This window comes from Myxine glutinosa, chromosome 9 (genome assembly GCF_964187855.1).
Source record: "Myxine glutinosa chromosome 9, kmMyxGlut1.1, whole genome shotgun sequence".
Taxonomy (NCBI): domain Eukaryota; kingdom Metazoa; phylum Chordata; class Myxini; order Myxiniformes; family Myxinidae; genus Myxine; species Myxine glutinosa.
Genome location: NC_136269.1, coordinates 102,176,246 through 102,198,937, shown reverse-complemented (window position 1 = coordinate 102,198,937; position 22,692 = coordinate 102,176,246). Strand labels below are relative to the sequence as shown.

The following is a 22,692-nucleotide window of genomic DNA, read 5'->3' as shown; positions in this document are numbered from 1 at the left end:
TACAGTGTTTCAAGACAGCTAGCCGTTCAGCAGCATCTCAGGTCATCATCCCCATCAGCAGCACATCTGCCCTCCCAGTAATGATACAACCAGCAGTCACAGGCAGCACACAAAATGAATGACGACATCCACCATCCATAGCCATGATCCTCCCCAAGCCCACGTTTTCCCAGGTTTCTAAGCTATTGAGTTTCCCCACAACTTCACTCTTCAATTTTGTGGTTCAATTTCTGCTTCTTCCTCAGTTTTCCCTTCCACTTCTGTGATTAAGAGTTTGCACTTGTATCCAGCTTGTTCACCTCCCCTCATCCTCCTCCGACCTTTGCCATCATTCTTCCCCATGTCCTTTCTTCCTCCAGGTCTCCTATTTGTCCTTCTACTACCCTGTTGTTGGTGTGTTGCACCTCACCCCATTTCCATTGTTCTTTTGGTTCTGTTATGTCTTCATCTGTTCTGTGTTCTAGCTCCTCCACAAGCCTCGACTCTGTATACAAAAACAATTGGCATGACTTTCCTTTTTGGGCCAGAAAACATTTCAGTCTGGTGGAGGAATTGGACATCATGAGACTATACTTTAGCTCTCAGCAATTACTTCCCCACTATCTCTTGCCTCCATAACCACCATCACCAGTTTCTTTTTTTTTTAAAGAAAAAAAAAGCCAATGGGCCAGTGTGTTCTGTCTCACACCTTTCAAAAATAATTATACAATAATTCACACATTTACACCATAAAAAATTAATGCAAGTTCAAATTTCCAAATTAGAAGCAGCACATTTTCAAAATGACTATTCCATTCCTATGGACAGTCATGAGTTGAAACAACATCTTGTGTGATGTCCCATCAATCAGATGAAGTACAGTGTATATAATCTGCTCTGTACGAGGCACTTCATACTGGATCATGGTACTGCATGGTCAGACAGACATTGCATTTTGTCACCAACAAACAACAATTGCCGATGTGTCACAAGAGACAGCCATCTTCCATCCAATTCGTTTAATTGCTACAGATCAAAAAAGAAGAGAATTTTTTTTTGTAAGTAAAAACTTACAGGAGCCAAGTAGACAATTGTCATGGTACCATGATGGCTTTTAGGCCTGAATTATGACTCACAACATGTGTGACATTCAAAATTATATCCACATGCCTAGCACGGGTATAAATCTATCAATATTAAAACATCATGCTTCATCATTTTCAAAATGATGAACAGTGATTTAATCTTTACTTTCATAAGGTGAGGCCTGAATTGCACCAATATTTGCTGATCTTGGGCCTTTCGTCGATAAACAGCAGGTTTATTATTTGTGCGTTTTCTTGGGCCTGACGTTGCATAAGAGCAAAATGATATGGCAAACAGATGCTGACTGTCGATCTGAATATTTGAAAAACGTTTATTGATGTTCTGACAGCACAGGTAATACACACAGGTTTAGGCTTGGTAAGTTAGGAGAACGAACAAACTCCTATATTGGTAAATAAAATTGATCTGTACAATAAGCTGTGGGTAACAATGTCACCAGCTATCAGTGGCTGATGTCGTGGCAGCCTCACCATTGAAGTCTGAAATCTGAGAGTCAAAGGCAGGTCACACCTCAACGGAGACGGAGCGTTGCAGCGTTGACCTCGCCCGCTCACCTGTTGCATAGGCCGGACGTGTTGACCTTGAGCTTTCTCTGGTCGGTACGGCTAAGGTTGCCCTGCCTTCGGAACCACAGGCTTCGGTCGTCGTGCCAAGTCTGGCCAAAGTAAAATGATGTTGTCCAAATTGTGGGCCGACCTGAGCTGCCACTACATTTGGTGGAAGGGTCGGCAGCAGCAACATGTTATTGCCGAAGGAGTACATCCTCTGAGGGGGAACAGGTGCGGTGTGCTCCACTAGTGCAGTTGAAGGCCTGGTCATTAGCGGAACAATAGGTTGGTTGGAGCAAGGAGATTCGAAATCCATGGGGCCACCACAGTGATGTTCATGTACACAGCGGCATGGTGCGCCATGAGGTCGGGGTTCAGGTCCCCGTTCATCTTGAAGGTCTGCAAGATCCACGTACATATCCTTTTCAGTGAGTGTAAATGGTGCAAACGGCGTCATCGGTGGCGGAGGAGCTAGGGCAGGAAGGTGAGCACGGCTGGGAGGCGAAGGGGCTCGGGGAAGTTCTGGAGTGATGGAGGTAAAAGTAGGTGGTGGTGATGGTGCGGTTTGATTGCGCAGAACCCGTTTCTTGCGTGGTTGAGTGATTTGCACATAAATGGACAGTGCGAGAAGCAGCAGGACAGCTGCAGCGGACACAACAACAGCTGTCCCATTGGCCATTGTCAGATGCTTCCAGAAGCTGGTCTTCTTTTCGCCTGCAATAGAGTGCCAGTCATTTCAGTACTTTTGGCCTCCTTGGTGGGTATAAGTGCAGTTAAGCTTTTAGTGGCTCCTAAATTATTAACCTCCCACTCTCCTTCCACACAAAAACATTGTATGTGCACAAGCCAGGCATGCTGGTTTTATTAACGGAAATGTTCATTTTATAATTGGATTCTGTAGTCAGTTGTATGTTCCAAGGTTGGGATAGAAGTTGCATTTAAACTTTACAAATAAATTCATTCATACTATACATCAGAAACAAACAACTTGTGAATAATAGCTGCTGGTTATGGGACAAGCGGTGCACTAACTCCTAATCTGCTTCGTCAATTGGGAACAAACAGCAGGCCGCAGTATATTACAATCTTTCATATCATTTCAAACAACAGGGGGTAGGACAACATTACCCGACATATCAATCTTCCTTTCCCATTTCTACTGGAAACTACTTTACTGAAGCACTTACCCCCAAATCATTTACTATAGCTAAACCTTCAGTCTCTCACCAGCAAAATCTGCAACATCATTTAAGACACCACCTTGCAAACCATGTTTTCACCATTAACCTGTGAATCCAATTGTCATACAGATCTTTCCGGCCCCATTCCCTCGAAAACCTGACACGTCGCAGTGGGTGCCACGCCATTTCCAAAATGGCTTTTCAAAATAATCATTTGACATTTGGAATGCTTTCTCTTTCTCTTTCTCTTTCTCTTTCTCTTTCTCTTTCTCTTTCTCTTTCTCTTTCTCTTTCTCTTTCTCTTTCTCTTTCTCTTTCTCTTTCTCTTTCTCTTTCTCTTTCTCTTTCTCTTTCTCTTTCTCTTTCTCTTTCTCTTTCTCTTTCTCTTTCTCTTTCTCTTTCTCTTTCTCTCTCTCTCTCTCTCTCTCTCTCTCTCTCTCTCTCTCTCTCTCTCTCTCTCTCTCTCTCTCTCTCTCTCTCTCTCTCTCTCTCTCTCTCTCTCTCTCTCTCTCTGCTGTGCTATTGTGTTTGTGCTTTGCAGGCCGGACGTTGCATTACGAAAAGTGCCGTCCATCCGATGAACGTTAACGCTGGGTGTCCCATCTGCCGGCTTTAGTTTTAGACGCTTAAAATCCCATCGTTGTCTTTTTATTCTGATGAAGACCCTGAGCAAGTACCTGCCCAAATGACCGCTGGGAAGACCAAAGACCAACCACGCAGTGTATGGGCAGAAAACCACGTCGAGAGATTCTGCAAGTACTTTTGTTAGGATTGCACCAATAATTGACAATTTCCCAACAACGTAAATGCAATCTCAGTTTACATTCAAATTAGTGTTGACACGATGTCATAAACAATACTAAAATGAATCTGAGCCGACATATCATTCTCATTGAAAGGAGAGTCTCATGGCAAGGAGTATGCTGGGTTCTTTTGATATATTGATCTAAAGCTCATGGAGGAGGTTGTACCTAGATTACCCGAACGGCAAAGACATCGGGAAATTTATATCGTTTTAAATTAAATACAAGAACATTTGGGAACATTGGATCAATTTACAAGGGTCTGAGGTCACAGCATCATGGGCTGTGGGTTGGAGATGGGAATGCAAAGCAAGCCCATCCACCAAACTCACTTTGCCAACGTCTTTCCACCAATATTTGCGAAAGGAATTTGTCCAGATTTCTGGCACACAATCAACTCCGTGGACTGAAACGCATATGAATGCGGGTAGTATCATTTGCTGGGGGCACAGCTTTTCCGTGGATGCAGTTGCCCCCGTAGGATGGAGTCGGAATTTGGAATTGGTTAAAGGTGCCGCCGATAACTCACCTACTCTGTGTGAAGGATACCCTGGGATCTTTAACGTCCACAAACTAATACTGGTAGACAGGATGCCTGGTTTAACATCCATCTGAGGTATGACACACACGTTGATGTCTCACTCTGAATACCCACCATGTTTGCCTTTGTCCCATGTCTACCTGGAGCCTCCCACACCATTGTAGCTTTGTTAACCTTCAACCTATATTGTTTAGGTCTTCCACACCTGTGCCCAAAAACCTTTTCTGACTTTTCCTCTTCCTTTGCCTTTCCTCAGCAACGGGCAGCTCGACATTCATTGACATCACTTTGTGCTAATGTCTATCTTATTGTTCCTGAGGAAACTTTAACACCATTACTTTCAGCAAGGTCATTCACAAGGTCTCAACTGGATCATGCTCTTTCATGCAGAAATCTCTGGCATGCGACACACCGACACAGTCTGGCATCCTGTTTTGATTGCCGAGCTCTCTGCCTGTGGCATAGACAGAAGGTCATCTTCATTCCTGGATTTCTTACTTCATCTACTCTTGGTCATCGTATTGCTATCCAAGAAATCCTCTTCTCTCCTTTCCCAGTGGAGCATGTCAGTGCATTGGGCTCTCCCCCATACTCTCCCATTTTGCAGACAACTCCATATTAAGTCACAAGTATCCCACCCCACAAGTACAAGATGGACGAAACCAACAAGATGTTGATTGAGGAATGCTAACAGCGACGGGAAACAAGACGAAGCTGACATTTTGAGCGTTAACCCTTCATCTGAGCCCTTTTTTGCTCCGTCGAATGGTTAACACCCGAAGCGTCAACTTTTCCTTGCTTCCCACGGCGGTTAGCATACCTCCATCAACGTCCTCTTGAATTCATCCATCATCCAACGTGTCCGCCAATGCAGATCGACACGAGAATGCAATTCAGGTCTGATGAGTCAATCAAAACGGACATAGCTTTTCATTCAGATGCAAAATCTCAAAGCGCTTCAGAAAAGAAGGAAGACAAAAATAAGGTCAACGTTAAGAAACAACTGTAAAGTGATGGGATTTTAGGAGAGCTTTTTGACAAACTGAAATAGTGAGAGAGTTCAAAGGGACAGGATCAGAGAAAACAAATCATCTTATTTGCTTACAACTCGACAAGCAGTCAAATTAAATGTATGAATGATGTCAAGTTGTCAGTCATTTTAAAGACCTGAGACTAGAACCGTACGGTTTCATACCGATACAATTAAATATTTGCTCAATAATCATATATGTATGTTTATGATGTCACACATACTGTGTATAAATACACTGTAGTTGCATATTGAATATTTTGAGGAAAAAAAAATTTGGCGTCTCTTGTACATTTTTTAATATCCCTCACACTTTGCCATGGCTAGAGAGAGTTACCTTCGTTTGTTGTACACCGCTCCTTTCCTATGCCATCTCTCGGCGCTGCATAACATCATTGCCAGGCACCGAAGGGGGCTCGGCAGTGACGCACGCTGAAAGGGAGTACTCAGTTTTCACCCTGGTTGTTTGTTGTACACCGCTCCTTTCCTATGCCATCTCCAGGCATTGCAAATCGTCATTGCCGGGCACCAAAGGGGGCTCGGCAGTGACGCACACTGAAAGAGAGTACTCAGTTTTCACTCTGGTTGTTTGTTGTACACCGCTCCTTTCCTATGCCATCTCCAGGCATTGCAAATCGTCATTGCCGGGCACCAAAGGGGGCTCGGCAGTGACGCACGCTGAAAGAGAGTACTCAGTTTTCACTCTGGTTGTTTGTTTGTTTTCTTTCTTGGTTGTCCGGGCGATATCTCAGCCATCCTTTGAGCTAGGAAGCTGAAATTTCGGCACAGTAGTGAGCAAGTCCTTTGTCAAATACGGTATTTTTTGTTTTTTGAATAATCAATTAATTGAGGAGTTATTTAATTATTAGCGTTTAATTAAGTACTTATTTAATTAATTAAATTTCATTTCTCTTCTGACCATTATTAACTCAGGCACCTTTTGAGTTAGGAAGCTGATATTTGGACATGCCAATGACCAGGTGATTTGGCTGCAAAGGATATTTTTGATTTATTAATTAATCAATTAATCGATTAATTATTTAATTATTCGATTAATGACCCCAAAAAATATTTTTTTTAAGTTACAGATTCTGATGAAATAGTGGTAGTTTATGTGTTCTCTGACCAAATTGATTACCAATTTAATTTTTTTATGATTATTATTTATTTATTTTCATTATTAATCATTTATTTATTTTCTTTCTCATTTGGCCAATATCTCAGGCACCTTTTGAGCTGGGAAGCTAATATTTGGACATAAGTGACCAAGTGATGTGGCTATCAAGGATATTTTTGATTTATTGATTAATCATTTCATCTATTAATTATTTATTGATTAATCGATTAATTATTTATTGAGTAATCAATTAATTATTTAATTTTTTATAAATGACTTATTTAATTAAATTTCTAAAAGATACATCTTCGGATGAAGCACTAGTGGTTTAGTTATGCGATTAGCCAATTGATTATGAAAATATTTTGTGATAATCTTTTATTGATTTTAATTATACAATTAATCAATCAATTAGTGTACACCTCTCCCTCCCAATGCAGCCTTAATGAGCTGCACTGCGGTATTGCCGGGCGCCGGAGGCGCCCCGGCAATGCCGCGCTGCAGCATATTTAATTATTTGGCATGGGGCGGTGTACTTTGAATGTATGTGTACTTGTTTGTTTTCTTTCTTGGTTGTCCGGACGATATCTCAGCCATCCTTTGAGCTAGGAAGCTGAAATTTCGGCACAGTCGTGAGCAAGTCCTTTGTCAAATACGGTATTTTTTGTTTTTTGAATAATCAATTAATTGAGGAGTTATTTAATTATTAGCGTTTAATTAAGTACTTATTTAATTAATTAAATTTCATTTATCTTCTGACCATTATTAACTCAGGCACCTTTTGAGTTAGGAAGCTGATATTTGGACATGCCAATGACCAGGTGATTTGGCTGCAAAGGATATTTTTGATTTATTAATTAATCAATTAATCGATTAATTATTTAATTATTCGATTAATGACCCAAAAAAATTTTTTTTTTAAGTTACAGATTCTGATGAAATAGTGGTAGTTTATGTGTTCTCTGACCAAATTGATTACCAATTTAATTTTTTTATGATTATTATTTATTTATTTTCATTATTAATCATTTATTTATTTTCTTTCTCATTTGGCCAATATCTCAGGCACCTTTTGAGCTGGGAAGCTAATATTTGGACATAAGTGACCAAGTGATGTGGCTATCAAGGATATTTTTGATTTATTGATTAATCATTTCATCTATTAATTATTTATTGATTAATCGATTAATTATTTATTGAGTAATCAATTAATTATTTAATTTTTTATAAATGACTTATTTAATTAAATTTCTAAAAGATACATCTTCGGATGAAGCACTAGTGGTTTAGTTATGCGATTAGCCAATTGATTATGAAAATATTTTGTGATAATCTTTTATTGATTTTAATTATACAATTAATCAATCAATTAGTGTACACCTCTCCCTCCCAATGCAGCCTTAATGAGCTGCACTGCGGTATTGCCGGGCGCCGGAGGCGCCCCGGCAATGCCGCGCTGCAGCATATTTAATTATTTGGCATGGGGCGGTGTACTTTGAATGTATGTGTACTTGTTTGCTTTCTTGTTTGTCTGGGAGATATCTCAGCCATCATTTGAGCTAGGAAGCTGAAATTTGGGCACAATAGTGAGTAAGTACTTTTTCAAAAACGGTATTTTTTGTTTTTTCATTATTCAATTAATTGATGAGTTACTTAATTATTATCGATTAATTAAGTACTTATACATTTCCTTTCTCTTCTGGGCAATATCTCAGGCACCTTTTGAGCGAGGAAGCTGATATTTGGACATGCCAATGACCAAGTGATTTGGCTGTAAAGGCAATTTTTGATTTATTAATTAATCAATTAATCGATTAATTATTCGATTAATGACTAAATTAAATATATTTTTTAAAGTTAGATTCGGATGAAATGGTGGTGGTTTTTGTGTTCTATTAGCCAATTGATTAATTATTTAATGTTTTTATGATTATTATTTATTTATTTTCATTATTAATCATTTATTTATTTTCTTCCTCATCTGGGCAATATCTCAGGCACCTTTTGAGCTAGGAAGCTGATATTTGGACATGACAATGACCAAATGATTTGGCTGTAAAGGGTATTTTTGATTTATTGATTAATCAATTAATTATTTATTGATTAATAAATAAATAAAAATTATGAATTACTTATTTCATTAAATTTCTAAAAGTTACATCTTCGGATGAAGCACTAGTGGTTTAGTTATGCTATTAGCCAATTGATTAAGAAAATATTCTATGACAATCTTTTATTGATTTTAATTATGCAATTAATCAATCAATGATTGTGCACCTCTCCCTCCAAATAGTCTCTATGAGCTGCACGGCGGTATTGCCGGGCGCCAGAGGCACCCCAGCAATGCCGCGCTGGAGGATGTTTAATTATTTGGCATGGGAGTGGTGTACTTTGAATGTATCTGTACTTGTTTTCTTGTTTGTTTGTTTGTCCGGGCTATATCTCAGCCATCCTTTGAGGAAGGAAACTGAAATTTTGCCACGACTGTGAACACGTGCTTTGGCAAAAAACAGTATTTTTCATCATTTTATCAATCAATTAATTGATGTTATTTAATTATTATCGATTTATTAAGTAATTATTTATTTTCGTTCTCATCTGGGCAATATCTCAGGCACCTTTTGAGTTAGGAAGCTGATATTTGGACATGACAATGACCAAGTGATTTGGCTATTAAAAGGTATTTTGATTAATTGATTAATAAATTAATCGATTAATTATTTAATTTTCAAAAAGTTACAGATTCGGATGAAGCAGTGGTGGTTTAGGTATGCTATTGGAAAATCGATTAAGAAATGAATTATTTATGATTATTTATTTATCTTAATTATGTAATTAATCAATTTATCAATCAATTATTGTACACCGCTCCCTCTCAATTCCGTCTCCATGTGCTGCCCTGTGGAATCACCAGGAGTGCCCGGGATTGTCATGTGCTGGAGGATATGTTATTTATTTATATGACATGGGGGCGGTGTACTTTGAATGTATCTGTACTTGTCTTTTTTTCCTTCAGGTCATTCTTATACAAATGAATAATGATGATATGAGTATAACCATTTTGCTGAGGGGGACACAAGACAGTAACTGAACTGGTTATAGGTAATTAAGGCTGACAGGATACCTCAGAAGTAACATACTCACTTTGAGCTGCCTAGTCTGGGTTTGATTCCCACCCAAATAAAAACTGCCAGCCTGGTGTCTTTTTCATGCAGGGTGTTGCATCACTGTGCACCGCCGTTTTGAGGGATGTTAGTCTAAGTGTCCTGCCTGCCAGTTTTCACTCATTGATGTCAAAGGTCTCATAGTATCATTCGAAAATAGAATGTCATTGTTGGTCGGCATCCTATCTATACTCAAAATTGCTACGCTTATGTGCAGAAGCAGTACATCAATGGAATGCTCAGCCACACCTCACTAGTGATGCAACCAATGGAACAAATCATAATCGAATCCTAGTCCAACATAGATTGGTGAGAGTACAATAGGCATTTGCCACGTTTTCAAAATACCGGCCAATCAATCACCGGCCAATCAAATATTTTTTCCAATCACCACCAGAATATGGCGTGACAGGGTATAACTTCAGCCGAGGGACCATCATCTCTGTGGATGACATGAGTCAGGACGGGTACCAATTGCAAACTAAAAAGATGAAACTATCACCCGGGAATTCACGTCTTCTCTGAAGGGAAAATTCACGTCTTCTCTGAAGGGAAAATTCACGTCTTCTCTGAAGGGAAAATTCACGTCTTCTCTGAATTCACGTCTTCTTCTCGTCTTCTCACCTTTTGCCCTGTACAAGTGACTCGTGGTTGTCCCTCAAGGCCCTCTCCCCGTTGGTATCTTTGTGAATATAAGACTGTTCTTCACGGTTCTGTTTAAATATGTTTAAACTTTCCCCTGCAGTTTTTTTTATTCAGTGGTTTATTACAACACGCTGTTTTTCTTCCTATTTAAAAGGCTCCTTTCAATTTCCTCTTCAACTCATTCCATTTCAAAAAAATATTCAATCTCTTATAATTCTTTCTCACTACATGCTCTAAATTCTCATTCATTCCACCCCTCCTCTATCGTTCTTAAACGGATCGCTAACTTGAAAATCACAATAAACCCAATTTGTTATAAATGTTCATCTTTCTGAATCATCCACTTTCTAAACTCCCCCCTTGCCCCTCCCCTCCAAATCTCCCCCCTCACCCCTCCCCTCCAAACTCCCCCTTTGCCCCTCCTCCTAAACTCCCCCCTTGCCCCTCCCCTCCAAATCTCCTCCCTCGCCCCTCCCCTCCAAATCTCCCCCCTTGCCCCTCCCCTCCTAAACTCCACCCTTGCCCCTCCCCTCCTAAACTCCCTCCTTGTCCTTCCCCTCCTAAACTCCCCCCTTGCCCCTCCCATTCAAAACTCCCCCCCAACACCTCCCCTTCAAATCTCCCCCCAACCATCCCTCCCAAATTCTTCCTCCTCCCACCTCCTTCTCAAAGCTGCCTCCTCCCCACTTCGTCTCCCTTCTATCTCATACCTCCACCTCCCCAACCTTCTACTTTCCTCTGCCCCCCCCCCCCCCCTTCAAACAACCCCTCACTGTGCCTCATCCCATCACCATCAAACCTTTTGTCCTCATCCTTCCCTTTCTTGTAACTCTTCTGTAATCTCTGACACACGATCAACTGCTCTCCCCACCTCCCCCTCTCATCCTTCATCTGACCCTACCCCTCCAATCCCCTGTCCTGCACCGATGCTCCCCCTCTCTCCTCATTAACGGTATGGACCTCAAACATCCGGGGCCTTCGCTCAAACCTGATTGAACTCTCCATTCAGGTTGCTTCTGACAATCCAGACTTGATCTGCTCAACAGAAACTTTCCTCCTTCAAGATGTCTCTGATTCCTTAATATCACTTCCTGGTTACTCCCTCCTCCGGTATGATAGACCTGAGCCTCGTCCTGGTGGTGGGGTGGCTATCTTTATCAAAAACTCTCTTCCTCACTCTCCTTGCACTGCCCTCACTCCACCCCACCCCCAGGAGTACCTCTGGCTACAGCTTCCTCTCCGCTCCCACCTTTTGTTCATATGTGTTCTGTACCGTCCTCCAAACAGTGATGACTCCATTTACATTTCGCTGTCGGACAACATGGACCAACTTCTATCAACTCATCCAAACTCTCTCTTCCCCATATGTGGCGACTTCAACTGTCATCATGCCAGCTGGCTGAGTGTGGGTTCCTCTCTCACCAGCCATGGCACCTCAGCAAAGGACTTCTGCGACTCATTGGGACTGACACAATCTGTCAATTTCCCGACCCGGATCGCAGTCAATGGAGTATCTTCTCTTCTGGACTTGGTTATGACAAACTTCCCTGCAAATGTCTGCTGCTCTTCTTCTGCTCCAATCGGTTCTTCTGATCATGTGCTTGTTAAAGTGGACATCTCTCTGGCCATTCTCAGCGAGCCTCCTCCGCGTCAACGAGTCTGGCATTTCACTCAGGCTGACTGGCACGGTTTGCAAGCAGCCATCAATCATCTGGACTGGTCTCCCATCTCTACTGCCTCTGACATCAAATCTTCCTGGGAATTCGTCCAAAGCAAACTGTTCTCTCTAATGCACAGATTTATCCCATCTCGTCTTCAGTTGCCTTACCCTTCCTCCCGTCCATGGTACACTGAATCTTGTGGTGAGGCAGTTGCCCTGAAACAACTTGCCTTTGCCTCTTGGAAGCCAAATCCAACTGAAGGCAATCTCAGTACCTTCCACCAAGCTCGGAACAAGTGTGTGTCTACCCTCAGGAGTGCCAGGAAGCACTATCTCTCCACACTCAAGATTGAACTCTCAAACCTGTCTCCTTCCTCAAAATCCTGGTGGCATCTGGTCAAATCCGTTTCTGGTGTTTGTTCCCCCTCCATCCCCTCCCTTACCTCAAATGGCTACACAGTTGCCATTTGGCTACACTGCTACATTTGGCTACATTTGGCTACAATGGCTACACAAATGGCTACGTGACAAAGCCGAATGCCTCAACTCTGTGTTTGCCTCAAAATCTTGTGTCCCAAACCCATCTCTCTCTGTTCCCACCTTTCCCAGTCGAACCCAACTGCTCCTGGACTCTGTGTCCTTCTCTCCTGACAAGGTGGAGAAGTTTTTGTCAAACCTCGACTCTGATTCTGCAACTGGACCAGACGGCATCAGCCCACGGGTCCTAAAATCCTGCTCTGCCGCTCTATCTCACCCTCTCTCTGTTGTTTTCACCCTCACTTTTGCTCAAGGTCATCTGCCAGCATCTTCTAAATCAGCAAACATTACTGCTTTACACAAAAAAGGTGCAAAAACAGATCCTTGCAACTACAGACCAATCAGCCTGCTTCCAATTATAATTGGAATTTATCAGCAAAGTGCTGATAATTATCAGCAAAGTCATGGAATCCATCATTGCTTCGGATATCAAATCCTTCCTCTTCTCCAATAGCTTGATCTCTGCTATTGTCCAATATCACCAATTTGGATTCAGACCAGGTCATTCTACTCTGGACATGTTGCTTCTGCTGTCTCAACAATGGATGGAGGTCCTCAATGCCAAACAGGAAATCAGAGCTGGCTCACTTGACATATCACGTGCCTTCGATACGGTCTGGCACCCAGCTCTGCTCACCCAACTCTCCTCCTATGGTATCCATGGATATCTCCACTCATGGCTTGCGGACTTCCTCGCTGGTCGTCGGCAACGTGTGGCCCTGAATGGATTTCTCTCATCTCCCTTTCCTGTTCTGGCTGGAGTTCCCCAAGGTAGTGTTCTGGCCCCTGTGCTATTTCTGGTCTTCATCAATGATCTCTCCGACTCTCTGGAAAATCCTCTCTATCTCTTTGCTGATGACTCCACTATCTGCCGCTCCATTCCTCATCCCTCAGATCGGCAGTCTGCAGCCTCCTCACTCTCTGCAGAGCTGGACAAAATCACAGACTGGTCAAACAAGTGGAACATGTCTTTCAATCCTGACAAATCTCACACTCTTACGATGTCTCTCCGGAAAGACCGACTGGAAAACCCTCCCATCTACTTTCTCAACAATCCTCTCCAAGAAGTTCTGTCACTCAAGCTTTTGGGTCTCACTATCTGTCATGATCTTTCTTGGGAAAACCACATTTCCAAGCTGGCCTCCAAAGCCAGTCGCCGACTGGGCATCCTCCATCGTGTGAAGTCCTTCCTTGGCACACCTGAGCTCCTCACAACATACAAGGCTTTCATCCGCAGCTCAATGGAATACTGTTCCCCCCTCTGGGCTGGTGCTCCTGCCTCACACCTAGCTCGGCTTCACGCTGTTGAAACCAAAGCTTTCAGAATCATTGGAATCTCCTGCGATGAAGCTAACTCCGAGGGCCTTTCACTCACTCACCGCAGGCCAGTTGGTGGTCTTTCTGTCTTCTCCCGACTCCTCTCCGGCCTTGCTCCCCCCTTATCGTTAAACTGACAAAATCTAGGCTCTCTGCTCACCTTCACTCTTTCATTCCCCTTTTCTCCCGCCTCTGGAACAAACTCTCCCCACTCCCTTCAATCCCACACCTCCCTCCAGGTATTTAAAACAGCTGTTCACCACCATCTCTTATCTTCCCCCATCCAAAACCTTGATCTTTTCTTCCCCGCTAATTCACCCCAGATACACTTTTTTGAAATTCCAACTTCTTTCCTGGAAGTCCTTGCAGTGTTCATATGTTTTATACCTCTCCCACCTCCCCCCAAGCCCTCCCCCTCCCACATTTCTCCCGATGTCCCTGCTGTCAAATGTTGTGTTTGTGTTTGTGTCCTTCCCCCTCTCTCCCCATCTTGTCTACCACTCCCCTTAGTTTTGTGTTTTATGTGTCGGTTTGACTTTCTGTGCGATTAATGTTCGCTCTTTCACGAGCCTCGATCTTGTATACAAAAAAAAAAAAAAAAAAAAAAAAAAGGGTTAGTACATTTATGGAAACATGGCCAAGGGTGTTTGGAGAGCAAAACATTTCCACTTTGACACCCTCAAATTGAAATCACTTAAATGAATACTTCAGCATGGAAAAAAACAATAATAAAAGAGGAAATTGACTAATGCCCCTGTACTCTGCACCCTATTATCACCATCACACACTCCGTGAGAAAGGGGGATGAATTATGGGGTTACTGATTATGGGGTGAGGGGAAGGCTGACTTGTCATTGTCCCAATTTGAAAACAAAATAATTAGAGTGAGAAAGAGAGAATGTGGAGGTTGCAATGATGTGATAGCATAACCCTTTCTTGGGAATGTCACATTTTAAACAGATCCAGTTATTACGTTAGCCCACTTGTTGCATCATTACTGAATTGTGGATGCATGGCTGATGCAGTTGCCCTGTGGATCTGGGCAGGAATTTAGAAGTCAGCCAGGATGTAGACAGTTCGGATTCTTGACATCAAATCGCTCCATGATCAACTATGCGTGGATGTGGCATCTGAACTTCTTGGATTTCATCCATTCACTGGGTGCGCTTCAGTGAGCGCCTTCTTTGGGAAGGGAAAGATAGAGCCAGCGAAGTTGATGATCAAGCATGATCAGTACCTGAATACCTTTCAAGATCTGGGTAATTCATTCCTTCCATCTGATGATCCGATATCCAGTTTGGATCGATTTGTGCACCATATGTATGGGCAAGAGAAAGCAACTGATGTGATTGAGGCCAGGTAAAATATGTTCCGCCTTGGCACACATGCTGAGGAATCCTTACCCCAAATAAGGATTTTCTTACTAAACACATCATGCGGGCTTATTACCAGGTGATGATATTTCGTCGCAGCCTGCAACAGCTTCCAGAAATACCAAGTCCAAATGAGAGGATGGAAGTTGGAGGACAATGATGGATCTTCAACGCTCCAAGTAGATTTGTGTAGTCTCCTGCCAGCTCCTGATAAAATTTTGGAACTAATGAACTGCATTTGCAAGAAAGGAAAGCGGAGGCTGGAACCAAGTATGGAAGTGAGAATGGCAGCCTGAAGCAACTTGCTGCAGCGAGCTTGGCATGCATCGAACGAAACTATGCAAATGTACCAAATGCAAATATGTATTTGACAATGCCTCCGATGACTATGTAATGGACTCTGATGATGAAGATTGAAAAACATTAATTGGTTTCTTCTGTTAATCATAGAGGAGCCCATGCATTTTCCCTAAAGGGGAAACACTCATGTAATATTATACGTTGTATGAGGTTGCTAATGTTTTGCAAAAGCTCAAGTGCTCAAAATGGTCATGAAAAGTTCACCATGTGTTTGTTTTCATGTGTCTTGAAAATGCCAAGTTGTAATTCTCAAAATCTGACAATGGAAATATTTTACGACACAATGTCATATGTAGTGCTTTCTTCAAGGTTCATCTGATATTTTCTCGTCTAGACAATGCAATCAAATTGAGCAATGCCACAACAGCTTGTTAGAGAGCCACAGTGGTCTATTATATTTGAATCTTGCAAAAACATACCAATTTTCTTAACATTTCAGTGAAATGTGAAATTATATTTGAATCAGTTTCTCAAAAAGAAGTCAACGGAGAAATATATGTCTTTTTCCATTTTGAAAATAATATACATGTATAATATTCAAGAATGGTGGCCATCCATCTTTAAAAATGCTCAATTCTGATGCTGTATTTCCTGTGACCTAATTATTATGTATTTCTATGCTACAGTTTGATTAGTACCGAGTAGGCAAGTCTGGTTACATCTTACTTAAATACACGTGGGGGAAAGATAGAAACATATCTGGGGTGCAAGATCGTTTTCATTGAAAATTTCCCATTTTTAACAGATTCATTGGTATTTTATGGGTACTTTTATCCAACCTGTATGTAATAATTCCACAGTTCACAAGTATAGGGTGACAAGAAGATAACAGAAACAACTTAAAACGGTTTTGCACCACTGTCGACTTTAAGTTAAAAAAATTAAAAAAAACTCCGAAAAGATGAATATTGCATCAACGTATAGTTTGCCGAGTTGATGCATCATTCGTTATGTGTTTTCATCAACTGCACGTTAAAAAATTGTGAGCACCCCGACGTGTTTGGAGACATTGCGATTCTTGCTCGGATAGCTATTTGTAACTTTTCTGTGGTATTTTTAAGTCATCCCAAATTTTTTTGCATTAAAATCGAAATATAAGGATATATTCACTCTATGCACTGTTCAACCTGGTGGAGGTATGTGCTCTACTGAGTGTCGTTCTAGTTTTTTTTTGGTTTTTTTTGGATACTGAATCGAGGCTCGTGAAAGAGCTGACAACCGCGAGGGAAAGACAGCACAGGGGGACCACGAGGGAAAGACAGCACAGGGGGACCGCGAGGGAAAGACAGCACAGAGGGACCGCGAGGGAAAGACAGCACAGGGGGACCGCGAGGGAAAGACAGTACAGGGGGACCACGAGGGAAAGACAGCACAGGGGGACCATGACGGAAAGACAGCACAGGGGGACCACGACGGAAAGACAGTACAGGGGGACCGCGAGGGAAAGACAGTACAGGGGGACCATGAGGGAAAGACAGTACAGGGGGACCGCGAGGGAAATACAGTACAGGGGGACCACGAGGGAAAGACAGCACAGGGGGACCGCGAGGGAAAGACAGCACAGGGGGACCGCGAGGGAAAGACAGTACAGGGGGACCACGAGGGAAAGACAGTACAGGGGGACCGCGAGGGAAAGACAGTACAGGGGGACCACGAGGGAAAGACAGTACCTGGTGGAGGTATGTGCTCCACTGAGTGTCGTTCTAGTTTTTTTTGTTGTTGTTTTGTTTTGTATACTGAATCGAGGTTCGTGAAAGAGCTGACAACTGCGAGGGAAAGACAGCACAGGGGGACCACGAGGGAAAGACAGCACAGGGGCACCACGAGCGAAAGACAGCACAGGGGGACCGCGAGGGAAAGACAGCACAGGGGGACCGCGATCGGACCTCCACTTTAATGCAAATACGGCAAAGGTTATAAAATAAGAGGTGGAAGAGGCTTGTGTCAGTGTTGCCAAGCAACCAGTTCGAGTGTAAGATCTATTGTTTTTGTTGACGTGACCTGCAGTGAGCAGGCGGTCTACTTTTATTGAAGGATATTTTCTTTCACGTAAATTTTTTGATGATTCTGTGATTTTTTTTCCTGTGTATTGGATTCAAGTTGCATCACTATGCCAAATTTCAGCTTTCCAGCCTACCTAGAAGGTATTAAATATTTATATCAGTGAGTGAGTCATTGGTTAAAAATCCCTTTATGCATTAGATATGACACAAAGACACATGAAAGCCCACAGAATCTTGTTTCTCACAGTATGAGAGTCCTTTACGTGCTTTTTTGCAAACTCCAAACGGGCTTTCATGTGTCTTTCACTGAGGAGAGGCTTCCGTCTGGCCACTCTGCCATAAAACCCAGATCGGTGGAGTGTTGCAGTGATGGTTGTCCTTCTGGAAGTTTCTCCCATCTGCACACAGGATCTCTGGAGTTCAGCCAGAGTGACCATCGGGTTCTTGGTCACCTCTCTTACCAAGGCCCTTCTCCCCCAATTGCTCAGTTTGGCCGGGCGACCAGCTCTAGGAAGAGTCCTGGTTGTTCCAAACTTCTTCCATTTAAGAATTATGGAAGCCACTGTGCTCTTGGGAACCTTCAATGCCGAATAATTGTTTTTGTAGGCTTCCCCAGATCTGTGCCTCGACAAAATCCTGTCTCTGAGCTCTGCAGGCAGTTCCTTCGACCTCATGGCTTTGGTTTTTGCTCTGATATGCATTGTCAGCTGTGACACCCTATATAGACAGGTGCGTGCTTTTCCAAATCATGTCCAATCAATTGAATTTACCACAGATGGACTCCAATGAAGGTGCAGAAGCATCTCAAAGATGATCAAGAGAAATGGGAGCCACCTGAGCTAAATTTCAAGTGTCATAGCAAAGGGTATGAATACCTATGTCAATGTGATATTTCAGTTTATTCTTTTTAATAAATTTGCAAAAATTTCTAAAATCCTGTTTTCTCTTTGTCATTAAGGGGCATTCAGTGTAGATTGATGGGGGAAAAAATGAATTTTAACGATTTCAGCATAAGACTGCAACATAACAAAATGTGAAAAAGTGAAGGGGTCTGAATACTTTCTGAATGCACTGTACGAGATAGCCCCCAAGCTCTTCCAGTCAAAAAAGGTGTGTAAAGCATCCAAGAAAAGCTACACACAGTAAGCCAACCTGGTGGAGTTATGCGCTCTACTGAGTGTCGTTCTAGTTTTTAATGCAAATAAGGCAAAGGTTATAAAATAAGAGGTGGGTGGGCAAGTTTTGCAGGTTGCATTTGCAGGCTGTTTCAAACCCTACATTATATAGAATAATATATATATATATATATATATACATACATATATATATATATAGACATATATACTACATATATATATATACAGAAGAAATATTCACAAGTACCACATATATGAGAATCCCAATGTTACAAGCCCCCCCCCCCCCTCACAACTCCCCCCCCCCCTCCAAACAGCGGGACTGGTTTCATCACCTGTTGGCGAGTCATCAGCGACAGCATCGACAAACGCATGCAACTGAGGCTCCCAAGCATTACCATGTGCAATACCAATAGCCTTGAGAGTAGAGAGATATTGTTTCCTGGCTCTCCTGAGGGTAGACACTCACTTGTTCCGAGCTTTGTGAAAGGAACTGAGATTTCCTTCAGTTGGATTTGCCTTCCATGAGGTGAAGGCAAGTTGCTTCATGGCAACCTCCTCACCACAAGATTCTGTGTACCATGGACGGGAGGAAGGGTAAGACACTGAAGACGAGATGGGATAAATGTGTGCATGAGAGAGAGCAGTTTATTTTGGAAGAATTCTCAGGAAGAATTGATGTCAGAGGCGGTAGAGATGGGAGACCAGTCCAGATGATTGATGCGCTAAGGAGGCTCTCTGAGAATGGCCAGAGAGATGTCCACTTTAACAAGCACACAATCAGAAGAACCGATTGGAGCAGAAGAAGAGCAGCAGACATTTGCAGGGAAGTTTGTCATAACTAAGTCCAGAAGAGAAGATACTCCATTGACTGAGATCCGGGTCAGGAAATTGACAGATTGTGTCAGTCCCAGTGAGTCGCAGAAGTCCTTTGCTGACCACCCAGTGTGACCCTTGCCAGAAAACTGCTTTGGAAGCGCCAACGCTCTGTAAAGAGTGTGGTGCAGATTTTTATGTATGTATGTATATATTTACACATACAAGTATATGGGGAGTACAGTATATCTTGACATACTTTGCTCAATAAATTAAAAGGATATGTATTTTAGGTACCAAGATAGATAGTATTCTGTGTGCTGATTTAATTGCAATTCAAACAACGATTTTGATGGTCTTTATGAAAACGTTTGCACACCCATTGTAACACCATTGCTGCATTTATTTCCCTGCATAGCTTTGCATTTACAGCTATGCGTTTTGCTTTGTACATTTCAAAAACAAGCTCCATTTAAATTATGAATCGGTCTTAATCACGGGCCTTACCCTGGCAGTGTGTCTCGTCCCAAGGGTATGCACAATTCTGAAAGCCATTGCATACAAGGGAGCTGTTAATGCACATGTTGCTGTGGCAGAAGAACATGTGCGAGTCACACGGTGCTGGGGATGATGGGAAGGGGAAGAGCAAGCATCAGTAATTTGGAGAATCAAAGGAAAATTGCTACAGTGCTTCTTAGCTACGACAGCATTTACAACGTGACTGGCTTTAGCAAAAGGATTCCTATGATAATTTGGAAAAAAATTGCTTTACATAATTTTTTTTTTCTGAGGGCAACAGTTCTAATTCACTAAAAAAAATCGATTTTACTTCAAAAGTGAACAATACAAGGCATTTTAAGGGCAAATCCCATTCCTGACACCTATTCCTGAAAAATCAGGTTTTGATCACCAATCATTCCACAAAATAGCACAGATTTATGGAGCAACCATACTGTGCAATCATATTTGCAAATGTACTGTGTTAGTTACTCATAAAGTTACTGTACTTCCATACCTATTGACCACTTTTACCCTTAACTGTACTATCCAGCCATGTGGTCCTTACGGTCCAAATAAGCTGTGTAGAGGAGACTGAAGTGACTGAGACGGCTGTCATTCCGTGCCCACATGCGCACAACAGCAACTCCAGAGCGTAGCGGCACGTCACTGGCCACGGTGCTGCAAAACTTCATTTTCAGGTCCTTTGCACCGCTGCCTCCATCATAGACAGCAATAAAGTTTTTCTTACATTCGTTTGAGTATTGCATCTCAAACTCCAAAAACCGGAGGTATAACTGAGGGTCAGTTGTGGGGAATGGAAGAGGAAATAAAGACAAATAAACAGAAATTATTATGGAAGGCAGAAGGCAAGAGTAGGTGTGTTATAAAGATAAAGACCATGAAAGATATGTTTATAACTTATTTCGATGAGTTCTAATCTCTAAGTATGTTGATTATAAAACTATTTACCTTTGTCCTCCATGTTCTAGGGTTCGCACTTGAAGATATGTCATCGTGGCATTGACAGTGAAAATGATGTAAATATATTGGACACACGCCAAGCTCATGGCATTACTTTTCATTAGATTTGTTTTGGTTATAAAGTCAGGTATAAGAAGAGCTACAGAACAGAGCAGAACCGACACATTGAAAAGTGTGGAATCACGTCAACAGCAGAATAGAGGGACACAACAGATTGTCAACTGGAGGAAGAATTAGTGAGGGGGAGAAAGAGTAAGGCAAGGGAAGGAGGACACAGGGGGTGAACAAGCTGGATACAAGCTTAAACACTGCAAAATAGGGGCTTAATGAACAGGAAAAGCGAACTGGTGATGAAACAGAAATGGAATTTTAAAAACAACAAAAAACAGAAAGGTGGGTGGAGGGAGAGGGAAGAAAACACAATAACAAAGGAGGGGGGGGGCTTGGGAAGGCTCAACGAGAGTAAAATAGATCATGGGAATGGATGGCGTCACTTCAATTATACTCATCCTCGCATGTGCTGCTTTTGAGATTTGGCTATTCCTGTAGTGTTGCGTGTCAAATATATTGCTGTTTCACACTCTTGTTTGCACTCATGTGCTCGGTATGATTTGTAACATACAGTACATCACCAACGTTGCATTATTCATTTATGTACAAAAAACCCAGCAACATCAATGTCGCAAATAGGGTAAATTGGGAAGGGTGGGGCAAGATGCCCCCCAACCCCCACTCATGTATTTTTACATGCTCATAAGCTCCTTTATTCAGGAACCTATTACATATATATGTATGTATATGCGTATATACATATATATATATATACATACATACATATATATATATATATATATATATATATATATATATATATATATATGTATATACACACAGACTTGGCATTTAATATGGAATTTTTTTTTTTCTTGACTTGGGTTTACTTTCTGAACTCAGTATATCAATCTGGTGAGTTTCTTTTACCCTTCAGTGATGTCTTTGTTGAAAGAACCATGTCACTGATTGTCTTTTGCAGCAAGAAGTCAACAACAGGATTATATCACAGGTGGCGTGACAAAATGTAAGGACAGGTACATTTGACGATTGGCTTCACAATCGGGTATATAAGGGTTGTTGCGTTCTGTATTAGTGGAAAACAACTGCTGCACGTCTACAAAAGTTATTGCCGCTTCCTCTGGAGATGGTCCGTCAACTTGACAATGCTGTTTGTCATGGAGTGGTGGCTTTACGAAATTCTGGCATGAAACAGCGTGCTATTGCTCGGCAGCATGGCATCACTCAAGGTCAGGTGTCAAAGATCCTCAAACGAAATGCTCAGAGGGGTGTCCCTACTCCAATACCGAGGCCAGGACGTCCACACAGAACCACAAGGAGAGATGATCGTCAGCTGCACCGGTTAGTCTGCAATGGCCGTACCAAGTCAGCCAATCGGCTTAGGGCTGAGTGGCAGCAACTGACGAATGTGCCTGTATCCAGAAGGCTAGTCAACCAACGACTGGTTCAAGCAGGCTATCGTGCCAGGCGTCCCCTGAGAAAGCCACGCCTGACCAGACAACACAGCCAGCGCCGATTGCAGTGGGCCAGAGAGCACCGTCAATGGCAGCCAGGACACTGGAATCACGTGACCGTCAGGGACGAGTCTAGATTTCTGGTCTATCGTCAAGATGGCCGTGTCCGAGTGCGCAGACAAGTGCATGAAGCCCACAACGAAGATTGTATAGTGCCAAGAGTCCAAGCTGGAGGTGGTGGGGTGACCGTTTGGGCTGCTTTTCATGCAGGGGGCAAAACTGAACTGGTTGTTCTGAATGGAAACCTGAACCAGTTCAGGTACAGGGTCATTCTGGAAGAAACATTGCTTCCATTTGCTCATGCAGC

The 22,692-nt window shown here is 42.3% G+C and overlaps 1 pseudogene across 1 annotated transcript in view; it reads right to left on the bottom strand.

Annotated features, from left to right (window-relative positions):
- Nucleotides 1–604: 604 nt before the first annotated feature.
- Nucleotides 605–22,692, bottom strand: part of LOC137434773 (neuropilin and tolloid-like protein 2) — a 143,038-nt pseudogene continuing 120,950 nt past the window's right edge. The window contains exons 7-9 of the transcript XR_013624634.1: nt 20,384–20,612; nt 19,825–19,938; nt 605–2,348 (exon numbers count right to left, since the gene is read on the bottom strand). The product of XR_013624634.1 is annotated as a neuropilin and tolloid-like protein 2 (transcript). The remainder of the gene's footprint in view (nt 2,349–19,824; nt 19,939–20,383; nt 20,613–22,692) is intronic.